A 16,456-nucleotide genomic window follows, 5' to 3' on the forward strand; every position below is an offset into this window, starting at 1 on the left:
TTAAGGTGTCTCATAAGTGATTTTCTTAAATCAGGAATTACCTCCGGTATTAGTTTGAACAATGATTTATAGCACGTATATTGGTGACTCCTTGTGTAATTGTCAATTTTCGAGTTGTTTGGTTTTTGAGACAATGGTAAGTGGTACCAATAATTTGATTTTACTGCTAGGTTAATTGGAAAAGTATTTTAGTTTCGAGCTATGGTCATTTGCATTTTTATAAGCAGAAAAAAGGTCAACTGTGAAATTCTTTTCTGGGAAAACTGACAAATTTCAAAGACTTTTTTTAACGTTTTTGGAATATTTTAAGTCTTCTGAATCATTTGGTAGCACTGGAAAAGTCGTACGTCTTATAGGTTTAGAGCTATGGCTTTTCAAAATTTTGGTCTTTTACACGTTTATAGGCAGGAAAATGGTCAACTTTGAAATTTTTTCCTGCAAAAACCAATAATTTTTAAATATTTTTTTTGAAGTTTCTGGAATATTTCGAATCTTCTAAATCATTTGGCACCACTGGAAAAGTTGTATGTCTTATAGGTTTTGAGCCATGGCTCTTCAAAGTTTAAGATTTTCACAATGAGAAGAAAAATGATCAACTTTGAAATTTTTTCCTGTAAAAACTAATAATTTTAAAATATTTTTTTTGAAGCTTCTGGAATATTTCGAATCTTCTGAATCATTTGGGACCACTGGGAAAATTGTACGTCTTACAGGTTTCGAGCTATGACTCTTCAAAATTCCATCTTTCATATTTTTTGAGGTAGGAAAATGGTCAACTTTCAGGTCACAAGGGTAGAAAAATGATAAACTTTGAACTTTTTTCCTGGAAAAACCAATAATTTTTAAATATTTTTTTGAAGGTTCTGGAACATTTCGAATCTTCTGATTCATTTGGTACCACTGGAAAAGTCGTATGTCTTATAGATTGCGACCTATGGCTCTTCAAATTTTGGTCTTTCACGTTTTTATAGGCAGGAAAATGGTCAAATTTGAAATTTTTTTCTGGAAAAACCAATAATTTTAAAAATTTTTTTTTAAAGATTCTGAAATATTTTGAATCTTCTGAATCATTTGGTACCACTGGAAAAGTCGTACGTCTTACAAATTTCGAACTATGGCCCTTCAAAGTTTTGGTCTTTCACATTTTTATAGACAGGAAAATAGTCAACTTTGAAATTTTTTCCTGGAAAAACTAATGAATTTTAAAGATTGTTTTTCAACATTTTTGCAATATTTCGAATCTTCTGAATCATTTGGTAGCACTGGGAAAGTCGTACGTCTTATAGGCTTTGAACTATGGCTTTTCAAAGTTTCGGTCTCTCAAATTTTTACAGGCAGGAAAATGGTCAACTTTGAGTTTTTTTTCTGGAAAAACTAATGAATTTTAAAGATTGTTTTTCAACATTATTGCAATATTTCGAATCTTCTGAATCATTTGGTAGCACTGGGAAAGTCGTACGTCTTACAGGTTTCGAGCTATGAGTCTTCAAAGTTTCGATCTCTCAAACTTTTACAGGCAGGAAAATGGTCAACTTTGAGTTTTTTTCCTGACAAAACTAATGAATTTTAAAGATTGTTTTTTACCATTTTTGCAATATTTCAAATTTTCTGAATCATTTGGTATCACTGAGAAAGTCGTACGTCTTATGGGCTTCGAACTATGGCGCTTCAAAGTTTCGGTCTCTCAAACTTTTACAGGCAGGAAAATGGTCAACTTTGAGTTTTTTTCCTGGAAAAACTAATGAATTTTAAAGATTGTTTTTCATCATTTTTGCAATATTTCAAATTTTCTGAATCATTTGGTATCACTGAGAAAGTCGTACGTCTTATAGGCTTCGAACTATGGCGCTTCAAAGTTTCGGTCTCTCAAACTTTTACAGGCAGGAAAATGGTCAACTTTGAGTTTTTTTCCTGGAAAAACTAATGAATTTTAAAGATTGTTTTTCAACATTTTTGCAATATTTCGAATCTTCTGAATCATTTGGTACCACTGGAAAAGTCGTACTTCTTATAGCCTTCGAACTATGGGGCTTCAAAGTTTTGGTCTCTCAAACTTTTACAGGCAGGAAAATGGTCAACTTTGAGTTTTTTTTCTGGAAAAACTAATGAATTTTAAAGATTGTTTTTCAACATTATTGCAATATTTCAAATCTTCTGAATCATTTGGTAGCACTGGAAAAGTCGTACGTCTTATAGGCTTCGAACTATGGCGCTTCAAAGTTTCAGTCTCTCAAATTTTTACAGGCAGGAAAATGGGCAACTTTGAGTTTTTTTCCTGGAAAAACTAATGAATTTTAAAGATTGTTTTTCATCATTTTTGCAATATTTTGAATCTTCTGAATCATTTGGTACCACTGGGAAAGTCGTACGTCTTATAGCCTTCGAACTATGGCGCTTCAAAGTTTTGGTCTCTCAAACTTTTACAGGCAGGAAAATGGTCAACTTTGAGTTTTTTTTCTGGAAAAACTAATGAATTTTAAAGATTGTTTTTCAACATTATTGCAATATTTCGAATCTTCTGAATCATTTGGTAACACTGGAAAAGTTGTACGTCTTATAGGCTTCGAACTATGGCGCTTCAAAGTTTCGGTCTCTCAAACTTTTACAGGCAGGAAAATGGTCAACTTTGAGTTTTTTTTCTGGAAAAACTAATGAATTTTAAAGATTGTTTTTCATCATTTTTGCAATATTTTGAATCTTCTGAATCATTTGGTACCACTGGGAAAGTCGTACGTTTTACAGGTTTCGAGCTATGGATTTTCAAAATTTCGGTCTCTCAAACTCTTACAGGCAGGAAAATGGTCAAAATGAAATTTTTTCCTAAAAAAACTGATAATTTTTAAAGATTTTTTTAACCTTTTGGGGTATATTTCGAATCTTCTGAATCATTTGGTACCACTGGGAAAATCGTACCTCTTATAGATTTTGAGCTATGGCTCTTCCAAAGTTTCGGCTTTTCTCATTGTTAAGGGCAGAAATATGGTCAACGTTGAAATTTTTTGCTATAAAAACTAATAATATTCTAAAATAAAGATTTTTTTTGAAGCTTCTGGAATATTTCGAATCTTCTAAACCATTTTGTACCACTGGGAAAATCGTACCTCTTATAGATTTTGAGCTATAGCTACCTCACATTTTTATAGGTAGAAAAATGGTCAAATTTGAAATTTTTTCCTAGAAAAACTGATGATTTTCAAAGATTTTTTTTAACGTTCTTGGAATATTTTAAATCTTCTAAATCATTTGGTACCATTGCAAAAGTCGCATATTTTACAGTTTTCAAGATACAGGTTTTTAAAGTTTTTTTATAAAATTTTGCATTATTACCTTACAGTCCAAAAATAGACTTTAAACACTTTAAGAATATTTGGTACCCTCTGAACCGTCTGCTACTATACAATTTTAATTTCTCAATTCTTGCTCCGAAACGTTTGTTCTCTAGCAAACAAAGAAAACAACCCAGAATTTTCCAAAAACCCTCAAATGATCATAACAATACAATTCTGCAATAATCAGTGAGAACCTTTTATAACACTGCTTCATAAATTAAAATATTGCATTTAGTGCAGAAATGCTAGAATAACATTTGTTCATCGTGTAAACAGATCGAGTAACGTAATATTATGCATACGTAAAGAATTCTTTTTTTTTTATATGTACCATTTTGCAAGGTTTACTAACCAGGGTAAAAGCAACATTTCGCACATAATAGAAAGTAAATCATAAAAAACGAGCCTCTCCTGCTGCGAAGAAATGATTTATATTAATATAATATCTGATGATGAAAAAAGCATTTCATTCTAATAAATGGCAACCTTTCACTTATACAAATGGCAACAACTATTCGTCTATTGTTAATATCCGGTTCTGAAAATCCAAAAAAATAATTATTTAATTCATAACATGCTAAAAATAAATCAATATTAAAGAAATCATTATCAGCTTTCAGGCTATTAAAAGCTATTAAGTAACATTCAACGACAAACGATGCAATAACCGTTTATAATACCTAAATATAACTCTAATTATTTTTTTTTTATTATAAGACAGCAGCGTTATCAATGAGTTTGTACGTGATTCATGTTATTGGCCAATGAGTCATTTATCGAATTCTGCTTAACAGGTTTATATTAAGTAAATGACATGTGTAATATCAAAACTTCTTGCTTTTGTAAAGGCTGCACAACTGAAACAACTTGATGAGTATTTTAAAATCAAAATAAATCAATCAGAGCTAATTACGGACATCATTAGCAAATTCGTTTCTGAGAGGCGATTAATCAATCTAGCGGCTACTTAATCAATGCTCTTCAGTCTGATGGCCGAGACAGACAAATTCTATTACCTCGAGATTTGTATTTAATAGGAGTGTCTGGTATTTAAATAAGTAAAAACAAAATATCATCTTCTATCTCGACTATAGGAGTATTAAGTTTCCATTTAGCGAGAATAAAACCTGATCGACATTGATGGCATGGCACAAGAAAGCAAACAAAGCGTTTTTATTAACCAGATTAAATTTTCATGATCTAAGAGGTCGGCACAAGTCTGAAACGACGTACAGTCAAAAACAATAAAAATGTTATAATGGATCCGATTTCTCAGATAAGCTACCGAGAAATCGGTGGCTGCACTTTTGCTTAATATTTGATAATAATTGACTTATATGCTCAATTCAAGTTAAAATCGCGCAGGAAACGCTTTTTAGGCCGGACAAAACCAAAACGGTGTGGAAATTATTAATTATTTAAATGTATGCACCTGTCATTAAATCGGACAAAAAAAACGCACACAGGCGGGAGTTCAATGTTTTTATAATAGACGGGAACAAAGAAACCTCACTCAGGAAATATCGTCGGGTTAAATTAACCAGCATTGGCTATCTGCTATTTTATTACCTTGGCCATTTTTTTAGAAGTAGGCGTTATATAACGATAATGTTATGTACAGATTATGTATGTGTGTGTGTGTAGGTTGGCTTAGCCCAGAAGTTTCCTGGGTGGATATAATTATTTAAATTATAAGTGAAAAAATGTTTAGGCAGGATTGTTTGTCCAATCAATTAAATACGCAATGTTTCAACATTTTTAGATGAAGACACTCAGTTCAATCAACCATTTATTTTTTAAGATATCTTGAGTTCTGCATAAAAAAGTATATTTTTGTTATCACCACTTCACGACAAGAACCAGCCAAAATCTTTAAAACCATTAGGAACCCATAAATAAGATGACTATTTCTTTGGGTATCGGGTTACTACACAAATGGATCTAGGGCAGCTTGAACCCAAATGAGGGACACTTGGATCATGAGTTATCTCGTTATCGCTCCAGCAGAGATCAGGAAAGAAGCTATACGCCGCCTCCTCGAATGTCCACTGAGCAGAATGGTAGGGAATAACTCACTACCTGAATGCTGTGGGGTTGCCACGAGGAAATGGACAGATTGAAAGGTACAATCGGACTATCTTGGATTCCTTGTCATCCATGGGAGCTGACTTAGAAGACGACGACTGGGACAAAAATGTCCTTAATATTCAATTGGGGCTTAACGGGACAGTGAATAAGGCACTAGGGGCGGCTCCGAGTCAAGTTCTGATGGGCTATCGCGTAACGGGACAACTTGCATTTGTACCCGAGGAAGTTGCGAAGGACATTGACGTTACCGCGATTATCCGGTTTATCAGGCACGCCAAAAAGAACATTTTGATGCGCGGTGTCGGGCTCCTGATAAATATCAAGTTGGAGAGTTGGTGTTGATACGGATAGCATCCTCACAGGCTACTACAGGGTCCAGTAGGAAATTGTTGCCGAAATGGCGGGAGACCTTTTAGGATCTCCAAGGTGCTGGGAAATGGCCGGTATGAGGTCAGAGACATCCCGGGAATGACCAGATCGCAGACTCCGTATGTAGGAGTAGCTGGTATCGACAATATTAAGCCTTGGATCCGGTTGTAAGGGTAGCAAAAGGCGAGAGGTATCTGAAAATGGTCCAAGAACTTATGTTAAGCATATTTCATCTTGGGAGCCGAGTATATTTGGTACCTTGGTATACTCGTGTACATTTTCAGAGATAAAATAGGTAAAGGTATGCTGAAAATGGCCCGGTGAACTAGTACAAGGTATGGTATGATGTTCTGTGGGGGTCGAGTTGAGGTTGAGCCAGGAATAGGGATCTTGGTATAGTCCCGGTATTCCGGATTGGTTCTGGAGCCTCTGGTATAGCTCTTACATTTCCAGGGGCTAGATTATTAGTCTAGCGCGGGCCCATATAGCTATAGCGTGTTATTTGTGTACGTACATTTTACCCATTTTTATGTTACTCTTGATGTAATTTTTTCTTGATTGTAGTATTATTTATGCCTGAATATTTATTTTATTATAGCACATTTTTCTACGGTTACAGATTGAATACAACAACATATTATTTAGATATTTACAGATATATATAAGCTTATAAAGTCCTTTTCAGGAAATTATAAAGACAAGTACAGGACGAAAGCTGCTTCTCGTAACATAATAAAAATTATTTAGATTATTTGATCTACATAAATGCATATCGTAATAAAATTTTATTACTGCCCCCGAATCTATAATTTTCTTATATCCCGTTTTTCTGTTATACTCAGATCAAGCTATGGTACCGGAGACTGTAGAGTGAAGTCACTCTAAAGTCAGGATGGCCGAATGTTATCACCACTTGACGACAAGAACCAGGCAAAATCTTTAAAACCATTAGGAACCCATAAATAAGATGACTAATTTCTTTGGGTATCGGGTTACTACACAAATGGATCTAGGGCAACTTGAACCCAACTGAGGCACACTTGAGTTTTGGCCTGAAAAGCGTGCACTTGTCTGATACAGAACCCTATTTTAGCTTAATTTAGTCGTTTGAGTTTATTATAAATATTTTTATTCTTTTATTCTCTTTCTGTCTTAATCTGATTTCATTGTAATAAAATCTGTGTGTTATTTGGAAATCGTTTTAATTATTTTGAGTTTTACATTTTAGAAATTTTTATTAGGATTACTTGGAATGAAAAAATTGAAATTATTTTTTGGTCACAAATTGCAAAATAATATAGAAATCTTTATAGGGGATATAAATATTGACTTGAAGGACGTAAATAGCAGTACAGTAAATTAATATCTCTGTCCCATGTCAAATTGTGGTTTTTTGCCCTATATTAAACTAACAACTAGATATGACTCAGACTTCAGACTTTCATCCATTTTTTATCAACACTAGCACAACAACAAAACAAACAAATTCTTACATATTACATACCTGTGACCTGGAAGAACCGTCTAACATTATAGATAGTTTCTTCTAAGTAATAGAAGTCATTTTTATTCCAGTCTTTCTAAAGATACTTTTCATTCCATTTCAGCCAAATATTATCTTTCAGGCATTAAAAAGTCTCTTCATGGATCGGAAAAATGTTTGCTCCTTCCAGAGCTTCAAAATAGTGTTTTGCATCTTCAAGGAATTGGAAAGAAACTATCCATCTTATTCCAGGCATTTACATTTTTGTCATTTATTTCAGCCTATAATCTAAAAGCTCTTAATTAAAGCGATATTTCATCCCTAATTAGCTTGTTCTAGAGCCCAGGACTTCCTTCCTGAGGTCATATATCAGATTGATCCTGATCCATTATCTATTGTCCAGGATCAATATTAATTAAATTAACTATCAAAGGATCGTTACAAATTGTAGATATAGAAAAAAACAAAGGGGATCAATAAACCAATTCAAAAGTTTCCCTGGGTATTTTGAAGCCCCAATTACCCGTATTACTAAGGGACCACCAAGCAAAAGAAGTAATAAGATACATATTCCTAGACGATAAAAATAGTCACACGAAAGGTCCATTCAAACGAGAATCACTATTCAAAACTCTTCTCAACGAAAAAGACTTTTGCCCGAAAATAACCAAAGAAATCCAAACTGTCCAGGTCCGAAAAGCCGAAGTACTGGCAAAAGGAGTAAAAAAGTGCCCAACAACAAAAACAATTTGAGGAAATTTACCGAACTATCGACGACCTAGAGGGCAACATCCTAAACTCCTTGGGGGTAAAAAAAGCTGACGCTGACATCAGTGTCAGCTTTTTTTTAGGGACCAATCAAAAGAACTAGAGCAAAAGCAAAAGAACGGAGGCTGTGACAGATAAGAAGCTGAACAGAGAAGATAAAAGCAAAGATCTAACTTTAGAAATTAAACATGTTCAGATGGTTGATGCTGGTACTGGCACCTACTGTTTTGTATCCCAAAGCTTTCTGACTTAGAACATTAAAAGGTTAGAATTAATAAACAACAACTTTGTTATCACTATCCAATTATGGTCAATATATCGCAAAATAACACTGAAAATTCTCTTTTCACCAATAAGCAAGATAAATATACCAAAAGAAAATTCATCGTCAATTTTTTTAGTGAAGGTAGCAATTTTGACGACTAAATCTGTTTTTCTTCTCTACTTAATCGATCTATTATAAATATTTATTAAATTAGTTAACGACAACTACAGCCATGAAATAAACAGCATCTTACAAGCCATTTAAAAGGCTTTAAGCTGATGTAACAAAACTTTAAAAAATATTAAAAGGGCTTTAAGTAAAATCAGGTATAAGTCCTAATGGTCCAACTTTTTTATTTAAGAACTCTTGTAAGAAAAATGCAATTTTCCGTAGTTATGTGACAGATACAGCCATGAAATAAGTAGTTTCGTGCAAGGAAATTAATAAGCTTTAAATTGATATAAAAGACTTTTAAATAAAATACACGTGTTTTAAGTAACATGAGGTAGAAGTCCTGAAGGTCCAACTTTTTATTCAAGAACTCTTGTAAAAAAAATGCAATTTTCCGTAGTTATATGACAGATACAGCTATGAAATAAACAGCTTTGTGAAAGGAATTTAATAGGCTTTAAATTGATATAAGAGACTCTCAAATAAAACAAACGTGTTTTAAGTAAAATGAGGTAGAAGTCCCGGAAGCCCAATTTAGTAAATGCTTGTAAAAAAAAATTATTTTCTGTAGATATGGTAGAGCTACAGCCACGAAATGAATAGTATCTTACAATTTATTTATTAGGCTTTAAGGTATAATAAATAAGAAATTTAAAAATATATTAAAAGGACTTTAAGTAAACTGAGGTAGATGTCCTGAAGGTCCAACTTTTTATTCAAGAATGCTTGTCAGAAAAACATTATTTTCTGTACCCGTAGTGGAGCTACAGCCATGAAATAAACAACATCTTACAGGCCATTTAATAGGCTTTGAGCTAACATAACAAATTTTAAAAAATATTAAAAAAGCTTTAAGTAAACTGAGGAGGTATCCTAAAGGTCCAATATCTTAATCAAGAAGTTCTTGTAAGAAAAACATTATTTTCTGTAGCTGTGGTGGAGCTACCGCCATGAATAATACAGCATCTTTTAAGCCATTTAATAGGCTTTAAGTTGATATAAGAAACTTTAAAATATAATAAAGTTGCTTTAAATAAAATGAGGTAGAAGTCCTGAAAATTTTGATATGGAATTTATAATAAAGGTATCTACATAAGCTTACATTGTGGTATATTATACTAGATGTCAAGGAACTCGTCTACTGTTGACTACGTCAAACTTTATAGGGTGATTCTCCAAAAAAAAAATTAGAAAAAAAAATGTACGACTGTGTATTTGACGTACGAAATTTACCAGTGGCGTCCGTTAGGGGTTTATCGCGCAAATATTTTTTAATCAAAAAAAAAAATTTTTCTGAAATAAATTTAAAATTTTTTTTAAATCCCTGTTTAATTTTGAGCAAATTTGTATTCTTGATTTTAGGTTTTTTTTTAAAATATGAATAAAAAATAAAAATCCAACGGTCATATACAGGGTGTCCCAGAAAAGAGTGTCAAGGGGTGGCGCAGAGGTAGAGCACTCGGGGAATCCGAATCACACCGTATCTATTCTGTTTTGTTTAGGAGTTATGACTTTGTTGTGATTTTTCAGTATTTTCACCTTCTTAGCTAATTTTCTATAATCATGTTAAATAATGCCTGATTTTTTTATTTAAATATTTAGTTAAAACTTGGGCCTAACTAACAAGAAAACGACTAAATCCACCAACCAAAATTATGCGCTCAAAAATAAAAATAAATCGCTTTAAAAAACAAGAGGGAAAAAAGTCCAATAAATTTAAAGGCATTTTTCATTAAAAAAAGGATCATATACGGGGGGTGATTCGGATTCCCGAGGGATGCTGTACCTCTGCACCACTCCTTGACACTCTTTTCTGGGACACCCTGTATAAACAGCGAGTATTATAAAGAATAAATAACAATATTCTATAGAAAAAGAAATAGATCAGATATATTTGCCTTTTGTGACAGACATATCTGGTGTGGACACATCGTATTGTTTAATTTTCATTCAAAAAAAAGTATGAGCAACTTAAAATACTTTTTTTTAAATTAATAATAAAAATTTTTAAAAACAATGCAAAAAATCTATAAAAGTAGGTCCATAAACGGATAGTGTTATTATAAAATGTAAAAGAGCCTTTAGATCCAAAGTATTAGGCTAAAATACTTTAGTAATTACGTTCAAATAATAGATTTATATATATTCATAATTGTACATAGGGTACACATTTCATCACATTTAATATACGCTTTAATTCAAGGTATATATCTATTAAACTGTTACAAGTATATTTTACAGTTTAATAGATATATATATCTTGACCATATACGGTTGATAAATGCACCAAAATCAAAAATTTAATAAAAAATCGTTGAATAAACGTATATTTAACGATAATAATGTTGCTTGTTGTTAATTGACGTAAAAAAAATCATTTCTCATTGGTATACCTCTGTTCCATGTAACCTTCTTAATAACTCTCTTGTTAGTGGCTCTATCAAGTTAGTTCTTGCTTTGCTAAGTAAACTGGACCTTTCCCTATAAACCTTTGAAGATTTGTAATAAATTCTTTGATTGGAATTTTTTTAATGGAAATCTATAATGTAGAGTTTCAACTGCCTGGAATTTTGATTAGCTTCCCATAAGTGTCTGCAGTGAAAATAAAAAAAAATCAGACGCACATTTTTTTTTTATTACCTGGATCTCTTGACTCAAAAACTACCATTTTTCTTCCTGTTCCAGGCAGTTGAATTTATGGAAAATATTCTCAACTGCCTGGAATTTTTCCAATAGCTCCTCATTCCTCGCAGTTTCGTTTCAATGTAGTAGCATTTTTAAAGGATTTTTGGGTCTGGTAGTTAAAGTTAAAGGAACGTCTAAAAAACGATTTTTTTTTGAAAATGTTTACATAGAATGTTGAGTTTGAACATTTTATTGATAAAAAAGTGAGGATGAAGTAAAAAAATGCACAATTTTTAAAGTTATAAAGGATTTTCTACTTACGTATAATTCACAATTACACCCGGCTTAACTACACTCCATTTGCGACTAGGCATCACGTTGACCATTATATATGCTATTAATTTAAATTTAAAGCCTTAGGTAACAAAATTCTGTAACTTAGAAGGATTTACATCACTTCTTTAGGTTATAAACACAAATTTCCACACGCAAATCAGGAATATCAAATATGTAAATACGGATTTATTCATAAATAAAAAAGACTGTCAAATGTCATTTACGTCAACCAATATTATTTATTGGAAGTGGCTACTGTACTAGTAGGATTATCGTAATTTTCTGTCCTGTCTCATTATAGGTAAGTATTTGTTTATTTATATACTCAAAAAATATGCAAGGCAACCTTGGGTTGACGCTAAATAGTGGGTTAGGTAGTCGTTTGAGCCCTGAATGAATTTAAAGTTATTTATTGTTTTGACTATAAGTTAATGTACATTAAACCTCATCGTTATTATTTACCTATTAATAATTAAATATCTTAAATTATGTTTTTTTTTTCAAAATTTATACTTATTATATATTAAATTACATAAAATATCAAATAATTTAAATAAATAATACCTAATTTTGATTATTTGATTTTTTTAAATAACACCTGATAAATGTGTTTTTTCAGCCCCCAAAAAGTTCCACAAATTGCCCCAATATATATATTTTTTAATTATAGTAAAATCAAGAGCTAAAAAACCTTGTGTAAGCCGGCAATAATTACGTATTAACGTATATAAAAAAACCTTCATAATTTCCAAAGTTTTGTATTTTTTTCCAATCATCCTCACTTTTTTATCAATATTTTGACTACACTCAACATTCTATGTAAAATTTTAAAAAAAAAATCGGTTTTTAGACGTCCCTTTAACTTTATCGGACCCCGATTTTTTTTATTGCTGTTTAAAATGAGAGGTGGATTTCCTGATTTTTCTGACAATTTCACACAATAATTTCACACTAAATAATTTGTTGCATCTCTAACACACCGCACCCAAAGGAATGCTTGTAAACACTCGATTTTAAGTGATTTCTACGTCGTGCGTTTATGTTAATACGAAACAGCTTTCGCGAAAGTATGCGGCCAACCGCAGTTCAATTTTAGCAAATATGCGTGTGTTTGTTTTAATTTGAAATTTACTAGGATTTACCTTTTCGCGATCGAAATCCGCCATTAGTTGTAACTTGTATACCTTTAGAGAGTCACGTAAACCATTTGATAAAATTTAGTTCTTACCTTATTTTAAAGTCTTATTTAACGTTAGAGGTAACTTATTATTATTTACTCCTGTGCATTTATTATTCAGTTATTTATAATTGCGGCCGTTTAAGTAAAAATTTAATGATGAGTTTTTACGAATGCTTTGGCCATTATTAATGCCTTATAAACCTTGAAATGTTTACGAGAGGTACTTATACGATTTTATTTCAGTTCATATTGTAAAAGTTTAGCAACATTTGAGCTCGAACAGAGTTATCGGCAAATATAAATTTATCAGTACAAAGAAAATTGTAATATTTGCCGAAAAAAGCGTGTAACATTTAAGATCCACGAAGTGTCCTTATATTTATGCATTTTTCTTAAATGAGTCAGGATCGTATAATTATTTCCTCTTATCAGTAGGAGGAAAACCCGTTGAGTAATAAATTTGAAAAAAAACAATGATTTTTTAAATAAAGTATTTCAATCACTGTTTACAATATTCATGGAAAATTTAAATAATAATCAAATTTTATAAGGATTTTATGATCCAAACAGTAAAACTGTTTTTTTTTTGTTAAAAATAACAGAAAAGTTTATGGGATTTTTATATCCACTAATTATAAATATAATTATTTTTTGACCTTAAAAATCACTGTCAATATTGCAATTATATTTTACCTTGACTTGTGAAGATATAACTCATAACGTAACAACAAAATGGTTGCCATTACTAATTTCCTAAATAGGTGACAACTGACTTTATAATAAGAGTATAATTATAAAGTATAATAAAGAAAATAAGAGTATAATTGAGTTAAAAAAAATGATAATTATTAGGACACCAGCTGAGCAAAAAAAACCCGTTTTTAAATAACAAAATTCTGCCTTTATGTTAATTTACGATAAGGACATACGCTAATGAGCCAGTTTAACGGTTATGATTTTTTTCGGTTTGACAGTTAAAATGTAAATAGCCTCCAAAAAAATTTTTTTTGGGTTCTGGTCGACTTAAGGTATCTTTGATTTTTCACATTTTTAAATACATATGAATTAGTAACATTTTAAGCAAAAAAAGTTAAAAAACAAAAAAATTTCTGAAAAAAAAAATTATTTTATTCCAGGCAGTTGAGGATGAAAAGAAATTTAACTGCATGAAAGGCATGAAAATTTTTGTGGACTTTTATTCAACTACCTGGAAGTCAAAATTAATTGATTTATTCCAGACAGTTGCTAAAGAAAAACGTAGAGTTTCATTGGATTCTTTTGCAACTGCCTGGAAAATAACATGATTTTTTCTAAAACAGGTAGTTGAGGACCAAACAAGCTCAATTGCCTGAGAAAAAACATAATTTTTTCTTTATAGTAATGAAATAGAACCTCAGAAGTCAGAGGTCTCAAATTTAATTAATTAAAGTGAAAGGACTACACGACGTGTTTCGCCTATACTAAAGCATATAGATTTCAACTGTTATGTTAGACTGTGCCCATACTAGGCATCATCAGATCCACTTGTGTATTGACTAATAAAAATAAGGAAAAAAGAAGCAGAGAACAACAATACATGATAGTCAAGGGTATAGAAATTAAGTTAAAATTGGTAAAATCGGATGAAAATAAAATTTTTATATAATTTTAATATGTAGTAACTAGTCTCCGCCCGATTTCACCAATGACTATCTCGTTTTCTGCTTCTTTTTTCGTTTTTTTTATTAGCGCATACACAAGTGGATCTGATGGCGTTTAGTATGGGTGAAACACGTGTAATCCTTTGACTTTAATAAATCTGAGACTATTTCTTGGAATAATTTTTTTTAGATGTATCTTCAATTAAGTTTGATCAATTGAGGAGCAGACTTGCAAAACACAGTTTGTCCAAAATTTCATTTTTTTAAAATTATAGATGCCATTATATTTCCTTGAATGGCTATCATTTTATAAAATATTGAATATTCAAATCGCATTATATCCTACTTAAAAGGTACTTTGAAAACATGCAAAATGCCTTTAGTCCATCACCAATTGACAAAGGCAAAACATTTTGTCCATAAGAGGAATAAACCGCATTTAATCCACCTATAAATACGTTGTTTTATATCCTATAACTGATGGGTTTGGAATTATTTTTGGAGCGCCATTTGTTTATTTTGCATAGTTCTTACAACACTTTAGTTAGTGCAATGGAATCCTTAGATGGTGAGCACGTTGTTGGTGATAGTGACCGTGGTAGCAATAAACGTCAATCATCAATCAACATCATACAAATTTTATGATAGCTTTACTTGCCAATACAAACCCTGATCCCGATTTAGAACAATTTAATATACGAGCAGTATGTAACCATAAAAATAATTCAACCCTAAAATGTGGGCAAGTAGGTCCCACCAATCCAAATAAAATTATTCAAGATGGAATTAAAATATTATGAAAGTAAAAATAAAAGTTTTAATAATAATTTTGCACATAAAAAAGTTTTCGTTGTTTAATTGCTTTTTTTAAATTAGTGTGATCTTAGGTTTCTTCGGAATATAAGTGGTCTATACTTTGGCAATTGTATAACAAAAATGCTCTAGATAGTCTAAATGTAAATCAACAAGTATTTCAGCCGAGTATTTAGTAAATATTTTAACACAGGGTTTGGCAGTCCTGCTACTGATGTTTGTGTAAGAACAGAAAGCAAAATAGTTATGTCGCAAAGCTCTTCTGAAAAACAAAAAAAATACCACTGAGCTAAAAATACCCATAAGTTAATGAAAGCAGAAGAACCAAATACAATTTCATATTGCTTCGATGTACAGCAAATTCAAGCATTACCTAACGTACCTATTCAGTATGAATAAGAATTTTACGTGCAACAGTCGTCAACATATTTTTTTTGCATTACCAAACTTAACTGTCAGGAACCAATATTTTACACGTGGATGGAACATCAGGAGGGCTACTGAGACATATGCGGCTATTGTCGATTGTTTGAAAAAAGCTGAATTTCCTGATAACGTGACGAAAGTTAATTTTTCTGCAGATGGTTGTGGAGGCCAAAACAAAAATAGTCATCTCGTACACGCTTTGATATTTTGGCTCCATAAGTTGTCAGGTGAAAAAGTGAAAGAAATAGAAATTATTATTTTCCGATCAGAGGTCATTCCTATTGAAAGATATTAAATTGACGCATTGAAAATATATTAAGGTTTCACAGTATCATAAAAACTCCAGATGCCTATTGGAATCTCTACACTAAAGTGGGCGAGGTACGAAAACGTGGAACCGACTGGAATTTGCTTCCTGTCAGAAATATGTTGTTATGACTGAAAAAAGTGAATGGCATAAGTTCTTGTCAAAGATTTTTTTATGAAAAAAAGTGTTCACACCAACAATATTTTGGTTAAAAGTGAAGTACTAGGTATATCGGCCTTCAGATGAGACAAAAAAACTCCAATCTCTACTGAAACCCCACATACGATTCGATCAAGTAGACTTACCGGGGCTACCATTGGGTCATAAGATAAACATACTAGTCGGTGTAAATCTAGTTATTATTTACGCTATTTTTTCTTATTTTTTTGTTACAAATCGCATTTCAGGAACTAAGACCGTTTCCAAGCACCAGATTTTCGCCTTTCCTGAAAATTTACAGTTTTGGACAAACCGCATTTTGCAAGTCTTCTCCTCAATTACAGTAATTTTTGTACTATTTCATTTCAAGGCATTTGAAGTATATTTTTATGGATACTTGAAGTAATTTTTTAAAATTTTCCCTTTATATGGAACTGGGTGAATTTGAGTTTGCTTAGGTGTAATTTTTTGTTTCTCCCATGTAGTTAAAGTAATAT

The 16,456-nt window shown here is 31.7% G+C and overlaps 1 protein-coding gene across 6 annotated transcripts in view; it reads right to left on the bottom strand.

The window, feature by feature from the left end:
* The window catches only part of LOC126742228 (NAD(+) hydrolase sarm1), a 98,174-nt gene that overhangs the window by 54,706 nt on the left and 27,012 nt on the right, over positions 1-16,456 (bottom strand). The window lies entirely within an intron of this gene.

Source organism: Anthonomus grandis, chromosome 11 (genome assembly GCF_022605725.1).
Source record: "Anthonomus grandis grandis chromosome 11, icAntGran1.3, whole genome shotgun sequence".
Taxonomy (NCBI): domain Eukaryota; kingdom Metazoa; phylum Arthropoda; class Insecta; order Coleoptera; family Curculionidae; genus Anthonomus; species Anthonomus grandis.